This window comes from Megascapheus bottae, chromosome 13 (genome assembly GCF_031878675.1).
Source record: "Megascapheus bottae isolate mThoBot1 chromosome 13, mThoBot2.hap1, whole genome shotgun sequence".
Taxonomy (NCBI): Eukaryota; Metazoa; Chordata; class Mammalia; order Rodentia; family Geomyidae; genus Megascapheus; species Megascapheus bottae.
Window position 1 is genome coordinate 50,833,117 of NC_143521.1, and position 9,803 is coordinate 50,842,919.

The window sequence follows — 9,803 nt, forward strand, 5'->3', positions numbered from 1 at the left end:
AAAAGTTTCCTTGAAGGATTTCATTTTCCATTTTATTTAGTAATTTCCTTTCCACCTCAATGGAATTTGCATTACTGGTCACTTACATTTATTGATTCTTAAGTTTATTCCATCACACTTTTGTAAGAAGAAAATTCATGGACAATCATGCTGAAGTATTTGCTGAAGTATTTTGTTGCTTATTTAGCTCAAAGAGTTTTGTATATTTGAGTGACTGACACTCATCACCATGTCTAGCCATTGGCTTGCATGGAATCCCAAGAATTTGTTAACCAAGTACTTACCCATCCCCCAAATGAATAAAAACAAAAACAGGAAAAAAAAACTTTTCCAAAATTAGGAATTCTTATTTCTTTATTGTTTTTGTAGTGTTAGGGATTAAACAGAGTGTTTTGTTTTTGCTATTCAGACACACAAATAGACAGATATGTAAGGCCCTTTTGCACTTATTATTATTGAGATAGAGTATTGTAAGTTCCCATTAGCCTGGACCACAATCATATTTAAATATCTTTTCAACCTGGATTTCAACTGTAGACCACCCCATTTAGTTTTGATTTTTCGTTTGTTTGTTGTCTTAATGGAGATGGGGTCTTGTGAACATTTTTTTTTTTTACCTGGGCTGTAAAGACAATCTTCTTGATCTCTGCTCACTGAGTTATTGCAGACTTCAGGGCTGCATCATGAACACACATTCAGAAGTAGAAATTCTTTTCTTATAATTTAATTTATTTTTATTGTAATGTACAGAAGGGACACAGTTACATTGGCCAGATAGTAGGTACATTACCTCTCATACATTGATACCCCTTCTCATGTTTTTTTCCATTTCCTTCCCCTCCCCCCAGAAGTAGAAAGTCTTAATCCGTCTCAACATCTCTGTTTTACCTAGATTAGCAATGTCCTTTTCCATACTTCCCGTTTACCTACCCAGAAGGCTTTAGAAAAACTTCTGGTTGATGTCAAGAATTAAGAACCACACTACCAGATTCACTAGTTTTGAAGAAAAAATAGCAGATGAGAGAAGCAACTCCAGCCATGGAAACACAGAAACACTTCAGATACCAGCAAATCATTGGATGGTGAACCAAGTTTGAGCAAATGATAAGAAGCTATGATAAGAACTCTCCAAGCCAGGGTTGCATCTGACTTCCTTGGTTTCACAATCACTGCTAGAGAGAGGGCCTACCATGTTCCTCACTCATTGAGTTCTTAAGAAGTAATGGAGCTTCCATTTGGGAAAAGTATAAAGACTTCTTGAAGTTTTCTCTTACATGTTCTACACGTACTTCATTACTGAGTTCTCAGAAAAGACGTTTTAAATTTAAGTAGTGATTTAAGTGTGGTCTAATTTTGGATAGTAGCTATTTTCTTAATAATTTACATCCTAGCATTGCTGTAGAATAGATCAAATGGTTGATGGAACCTAGTTGTTCCATAATTCAAGTTGATATATACATGAATAAAAACTGTTCCAAGCTGGACACTAGTGTATCACCCCTATAATCCCTACATACTCAGGAGGCTGAGAGCTGAGGATTGGTATTTGATGTGAGCCCATGCAAGATAGTTCTCTAGATTGTCATCTCTGATTATCCACCAGAAAACTGGAAGTAGCACTGTGGCTCAAAGTGGTAAAGTACTAACCTACCTTAGGAACAGCACCCAGGCCCTGAGTTCAAGCCCCATGACAGACAAAACAAAAAAAAAAAATATATGAAACGGGTAAAAAAAAAACCGACAAACCTGTTCTAGGCTTTCCAGCTTTCTAGTCAGAATATAAAGGTAAAGATACTGTAGTTTCAATTCTGAAACAGTTCAATAAGTGATTAAAATGGACCAAGTTCAGTGAAACAATTATATATTCCAAAGTACTCAGAAGGCAGAGAGATTGATAGGATTTACATTTTGACATTCGTCTACTATCTCAATGGTAAAGCATCTATGGCAAATGTACATGTAGTACCAGATATGCAGAAAGTATGGGGGAAAAAACATTGTAGTTCAAAGCTACCACAGTTGAAAATTCAAGAACCTCACATGAAAACTGAATAAAGTTAGACTAGGGTGGGCCTTGCCTACTTAGCAAGTATAAGGCCTTGATTTCAAACTCTAGTGCAAAAGAGGAAAGAAACAGTTTAGAGCCATCAAAGATTTATTTGTACTCTGTAATGTTTAACTAGATGATGCTTAGTAAGTAAATATCAACATAGCTAGATTGTGTTTTGTCATAGGCAAGGAAAGTGAATCTCAGATACTTACACAAATTTTGTTTAGGTTGCAAAGGAAAATATGTTTTCTTGGAAATTGGTTTGGAAATCTAGATATATTTGTTTTGTAAGTCCATTGTAAAAATGACTATAAACTACATGGCTTAAAATAACAGGAAGTCATTTTCTCACAGTTTGAGTAACCAGAAATCGAAAGTCACAGTCACTTAAATGTTCTCTGGAGCCTTTAGAGAGGAATGTTTTCTTGCCTTGACTAAGTTTGGACAATAAACATTGTTTTTTTGTGGCAGTGCCATTCTAGGTTTATTTAAACATTACTTGAATTTCTTCTTTCCTATCTCTGTTTCCTCTTCTGTCTCTTGTAAGGATATCTTATAAAAATCCAACAAAATTGTGTGTTAAGACCCTGAATGGAATTATACATGCTAAAAGTCCCTTTTGAAGCATAGTCATAGTCAAGGGATCTTGAACTATTAATTGTAGGATCTTCCCTTAAATGCCCTAAACCAAGCTTTCTGGCTGAAATGCCTTTGCTGTGTCTTTCTGTAAACAGAATATTGAAAGACCCAAGGGATATCTCTCAGCAGGATGGACAAGTAGAAAAAGAATGATATTGGTGTCAGGCAGGAAAGAGTTTGAAATATAGTATTACTATAATTGCAATTGCACTTGCCTTGAGCTAAAGGGAAACTAGCTATTAGGTCCAACATTCAATTTGTTATGTGAAATGCATTATTATATTTTCTACTGCATGAATTTCGTGAAGATTTAAAATATACTAATAAAGAATGAAGTCGGGCAATTTAGTGATTAGATGCAAAATATTAATTCCCTTTTCCAGCCCAGGAATACAAAATGTGGTGAAAGTAAGAAAGTAAAGACTTCTAAAAGTTTGAATTGGATGTCTGGTTCAAATGACAGAGCACTGTCCATGAGTAAAAAGGTCAAGAAAGATTTTTAAAAAGCCAAAATTCAAGATCTAAAAATGGAAAACAGAAAGGAAGAAAGAAAAGAAGGAAAAAAGGAAGGAAGGAAGGAAGGAAGGAAGGAAAGAAAAAAGGGGATATTCATCTTTTGCTTTTAACAAAAACTATGTTATGGGTTCATATTTGAAGAGTTGGTTGATTCCAGGCAGATGAAGATTTAGTAAAGTGTACTTTCTTGCTGATGACATCTTTATTTGAATAATTACATGGATTTCACTGAAAAATATTTCAGAACCAATAAATGAGTTCTATGAACCAACATGACACAAGATTTTACAACATAATTACATTATTGTATGGTTACAATACATAATTTAAAAATGAAAATAGGAAATCAATTCTATTTAGACTAATATAAAAAATACAAGGTAAAGGTTTTTTTTCTCCTAATAGTTCTATCAGTCTTGGAGCTTGAACTCTGGAGTCTCACAGATTTTTCCCCATCAAACTTTGATCCTTACCTCTCATTCTCCTGAGTAGCCCAACTTAAAAAATGTTCTTTAGACAGGAAAGTAAAAGCAAAGATTGCTTATTTGAAAAAACTGTGTGTTTTTTTTCTGCAACTGTATCAAGTAACATAATTTATGCTGGAAAAAAATAACTAATGTAGAGCCCTGCAGAACCATCAGCCTTAAGGAGAGAAACTTAGATCTATTTCTCAGCTGGATACAAACCGTTGAGGCAAAACCAACTAAAATATTTATTTTCATTTGTAAACATATTGTAGAGCATAGAACTAATATTTCATATTTATAAAGACTTCACATAAAATAAATCGATTAGTGTAATACCAAGGAGAAACTTTAGCCCTAACGGAAAAATCTTGTGTCAAATTCAGAGCAACTTCCTTGTAGGAGTAGCATCTTACAGCAGAGAACTAGGATTTCTGATCTTATGTATCAGTACACAAAGAATAGACAATCTAGGAGTCAATGAACAGAAATTTCAAAGGAAGCATATAAGAGATAGAGATTGCACAGCCAGCCTGAGACTATAGGATAAGATTGTGTTATAACAAATGAAACAACAACTAAAAATTAAACAACCACAGAACCAAATTGGTAAAGACCAAAACATGTGTGTGGGGGGAACCTTAGTTGGAAGGAACAAAAAGTACCTCATTGTGACACTATAAAGTGAAATATGTTAGATTGTTTAGAGAATATTTTGATAATGCTCAATAATACCTATGAGAGGAAAAATGCATGCATATTTATGGCAAGACATACAAATCTGACTGATTATCGTTAATGATAACTCTTAAGTCTAAATACCTAAATGATTATCAAAAGAAGAAAGCTCAAATAAACCATACCCAATAAATTATGAGTTACTGGATAATGATGAGTTTTGTCATGCATCAAGATGAATGTCAACATTGAAACGGGAAATTTCACAGAAAGGTACAGAACAAATGATTCTAGTTTATGTAAATCTCAAAAGCAGAGATGTCCTTACATACCACATTTATGAGAAAATAGAAGCTGATAATATCAAAGACAGATGACGTTAAAGCCAAGATGAGAAAACACACGTATGTAGGAGAGAATATGAGAACAATCTGGTTGGTGCATCCATGATTATAAAATGTAAACTTTTTTTCTCTAAAAATCTTGTAGTAACATTTCTTTGCTTTATTTTACCTTACCTACTCTTTAATAAAATTTTTCTGTGCTTTGTGTGTTTGCATGTCTTTCTGTTTGTATATGCTCCAGAATTCCTTTCACACAATCTAATTTTAAATAAGAAGACAATATGTTTTTGATGTACAGTAGTGGGAATTTAGGGTTTTATAAAAGCCATCCCTTTTTGGACACATAAGAATTAATGTCAATAAAAGGCTCATGACATATTGAATGCCAATTAAAAGGAAGTCTCTACTCTTGCCACATTTTTTCATGTTGTAAGTTTTTCCTTTGATATAATGTTCAATGTTGCAATGGGATTTAAACCCAGGTCCTTATGCTCTTCTTAAGCCTTTCTGCTCAAGGCTAACACTTTACTACTAGTGCTACTTCCACTTTTGTTTTGTTTTTCATGGTTAATTGGAGATAAGATTCAGTTGTATATGTCTGCCATGGCTAGCTTTGAACTGAACATTTCAGCCTTCTGAGTAATTAGGAATACATGACTGACCTACTGGCACCCAGTTTGACATTAATTTTGGTGCTTATACATTTCCTAGATTACATAAAAAACAATTATTTTATGTTTACATTGATTTTTTTACCTTCTCTGCCTTCACTCTTTCCTATTTTTCTCTGTTAAATGGCATTTACTTTATCTCTGTTTTCTTGTGTTATGCAAAATGCAAAAAAAGAAATAAGGAAAACCTCTGCTTTTTCCACTAGAACTTAAAGGAATCAAATCAAATCAACTTGTATCATATCCAGCAGTGCATTGGCTGGTTGAGGAAAGGTGGCGGAGGTATTTGAGGAAATGAAAGTTAATGGAGTTTTACAAGGTGTGAGTCAGATTCAGGAAAATTGTTTAAATAGCTCTAAGTCCTGCTAAGCTTCAAAAACCTCTCAGTATTAAAATTTTAACATCATACCTGTTAGCATAACTTGATTTTACTTCATCGTTCTACAATTTGCTTTCTGTGGTATATGTCTAGTTATATGTTTGACAAGATACTCTTGGCAGCATATAGATTGCTTGGTAGCCAAGCATGTGGGAGAATGAGAGATTTTCAGTCTGCTAATTGAAGAAAGCCAAAAGAAGGAAATAAGCCACTGTGCACAATTTTAAATAGGCAAGGATTCTGCAAGTATCTTACAAGGTGGCTTCCCTCACATGTAATATGCACAATACCCCATGCATTCTGTTTACTGAAAAATGAACATTTCCTTTTTACATTGTGATTTTCTCCAGATAAGGTTGTGTATAGTTCTCAGGAAGCTCTGTAAAGTGAGCAGCCTGTGGTGAGCATTGAACTTGGACTTAACATATGTCAACTGGGAAGCTTAGGAAGGGGCTGCATAGTGGGGCAGGGAAATGAAAGACCAGCGTCCTTGACTGAAATACACCTCTGGTTGAACACAGAAATCTGGAGATGTTTTTGTTTGTTTGTTTGTTGGCAGGCTAATGGGGCTTAAAATTGGCCTTGGCACTGTCCCTGAGCTCTTCAGCTCAAGGCTACCACTCTTACCCTGGAGCCACTTTCCATTTTCTTGAGGGTAACAAGATAAGTCTTGGGTCCTTTTGTCCCCAGGCTGGCTTTGAACCTTGATCCTCACATCTCAGCCTCCTGAGTAGCTAGGATTACAGGCATGAGCCACCACACCGAGCAGAATTCTGGAGACCTTGATTCTATAGTTTTCTGACAAGAGCAAATTAAGTTTTTTGATCCAAAGCAAAACCTCTTTAAAAGTTCGCCCATTTTGCGTTTGTGTAGCTATTTGAAAGAAACTACAGAGTAAAATCACAAGAGTGAGGTGGCTTTGGCTTTTGAAGGTTTTGGTTCTCACTTATAAGCAAAGAGATTAGCTTCACTCCATGTTATCAGTGAATGATCCTTAAGAAAGAAATAACTAAATTTTCATAGGCAATGAAATCCAGCACCTCACATTTCACTTTCTTCTATAAATTTTGCTATAATTTTGCTAAAAGCTTTCAGCAAAAAATATATAAAAGTTAACATTAATATTTATATCAAGGAAATGTTGGAAGAAGTTAATCTCCACTGTAATTTTTAACCAATAAGCCTCAAATTATATTCCAAAACAATAATCAAAATGTGTAGTATTAAGATATCGAATTTGACATCAATCCAGAAGGAATTCCCTGATGCATGGTCAGCTGTGATAAAGAAGTTCAGAAACAATGAGAACTTATGAAAAATTATATGCAATGCAATGGTTATGGAACAATGAGACTGCACTGACCCATCTTTTGCTAAATTCAATATAGCTTACATAGCAAAGCAGAATTTGAAGTGGATGTCTGAATCTATTTCCCTAAGATGAGGGAAATATCTGTATGGGTATATTCAGAAACAGTAGAAGCTAAGACATAGAAATATATGAATAAAATATTCTTTATATTTTTCATATTTTATTGTAATTAATAGAAGGGTTACATTATATTCACCAGACAGGAGGTACATTACTTTACAAACATTGATACCCTTTCTCATATCTTGGTCCCCATTTCCATCCTAACATCCCTGCATCTCATCTTGTTTTCCCCCCTTCCCTATCCTATTTCAAATAACCAAATAAACATATATACAATATATCAGATAACAAGGTAAATGCTGTAACAATGTGAAATAACCAAGTGACAGCAAAAGAGATGAGAGACAACATAGTACATTAAGGACAACAATCACTCATTATATGGCTTTTGTTTCTGTATCATGCAGGTCCTTTCATTTAGCGTCATACTAAATGGCCTTATGTATTTAGGTTTTGCTCTATTGTAAATCTCTGCTAGGAGAGCCCAAGGTTTCTACTGATTATGACAAAAGAGGGAAATCATTGAGCCTATGTTCCTTTGAGTCTGGCTTACTTCACTTAATATGATTTTTTTCTAAGTCTTTCCATTTCCTTACAAATGGGGTGATGTCGTTCTTTCTGACAGCAGCATAGTATTCCATTGTGTATAAATACCACATCTTGTTGATCCACTCATCAACTGAGGGACATCTGGTTTGGTTCCATGTCTTTGCTATGGTAAATAGTGCTGCGATGAACATCGTTGTGCTAGTGGATTTAGTATGTCCTTGTTTCTGGATGATTGTGTAAATGCCAAGTAGTGGAATTGCTAGGTCATAGGGGAGCTCTATGTTTAGTCTTTTGAGGCACTGCCATACTGCTTTCCATAGTGGTTGAACGAGTTTGCACTCCCACCAACAGTGTAGTAGTGATCCCTCCTGGCCACATCCCCTCCAGCATCTGTTGTTATTAGATTTCTTGATCATGGCCATTCTAACTGGAGTGAGGTGGGATCTTAGAGTTGTTTTGATTTGCATCTCTTTTATGACCAGAGATGTCGAGCATTTCTTCATGTGTCTATAGGCCATTCTTATTTCTTCTTCAGAGAAGTCTCTAATTTTTTGGCCCGTCTTTTAATGGGATGGTTGTTTCCTTGGAGATTAGTTTGGGAGTGATTCAATTTTTCTTTATAATCTTATATATACAAATATAAAGAATTAAATTACAATGATAAAATGTTTAGTCTTACAGTACAAAATATAGAATTTCTTTGCAAATTTTTCTATACATCACAGAAGTTCAATTTACTCTCATTTACTTAAACCTGAATAACATTTTGTGGAGTCAGTGAAGAATCCCACTGACTCCATCTACCATCTGGGAAAGAATCAGAACAGAATTCTTCCTGCCTAACCTGAGCCAGGGCAAGCAAATCCAAGCACCCTAAGAAAGTCTTTCTGGAAACTTTGAAACTAAACAAAATTAACCATGGACTTGAAATGAACAAAGATAAGGACTTTCAAAGCAGGTTATCTACATTTCAGATGTAAAATGTTATTAAATGGTCTTCAAACTTAAAGGCATGTAGTGCTTGCCCGTGATAGGTATACACTTCAAGGCAAATTGAAGTAAGTTATGTGTAATCCCTATGCACTTGAATAGCACCATGAGACCCTGTAAGAATGTGGCTCTCCTGGCTTTTTTCCACTGATGATACTTTCTCTACTGGCTTGTGATCTGGATCCATGATAAATGAAAAGAGCTGTGAAATCATGAATAATAACTAGCTACTTTGAAAATGAATCTAGGTTTCACTAATATTTTCAGAAAAATTTATTAGAAATGTGTTCTAATATTAATCACTGATAAGAAAATAACCAGTCCCTTTTTGAAATATGCTTATTTCCAACTTTCTATCAAATCCTTTCCTTTACTATATGACTTAAAGTATAGGATATAATATTTTAATCTATGCTAATACAAATAAATTTCATAAATACACTGATGATTCTTCTATTACAAGTCTTTGTGACACATCAATACTTTTCAGTCATAATTTCTTTAAATAGGAAGTACGGATTAATGCTTTTAACATAAAACTTGTCTTTAGACAAAGCTCTCTCCTTGAGTGTCATCCTCAGCTCCAAACCCTGTCTGTAACAAGGTGAATTTCCTCAGTTGGCTTTGATCTGCAGCTCAAATTCTTTTTCTCATCACTCCTAGACCTCATATATGACAAGAAAGTCTCTGCTATTTAGGTCATTAGCCATCAAATATCCATTCCTTTTATTTCTCTCACTGAAAATTGGTGACATTATGACTATTCCTTGCTTTTAAGTTTCAGGAATCATGTTTGACTTTGCCAGTCTGGAACAATAGCATAGTTAAGTCAGGTAGATCCTCAGGTGGGGGTACACAGGTTGATCTTTCCCATTTCTCGTGTTTTGATTGCCATACAAATAGGCAAATTGGTATTTTTCATCTTCACCTTTAAGGAGAGGAAGTTGGAATCAATCCACAGCCGGGAGCAAACTGTAGGCAACGGAGCATGCCATCTGGTAGGAATATGTTAGAAAATTTTCAGCTTTCTCATTTCAACAAAAGCAAAAGTAAAAGTCTATTAATTCAGCTTCTAGCCTGGCTGAGAA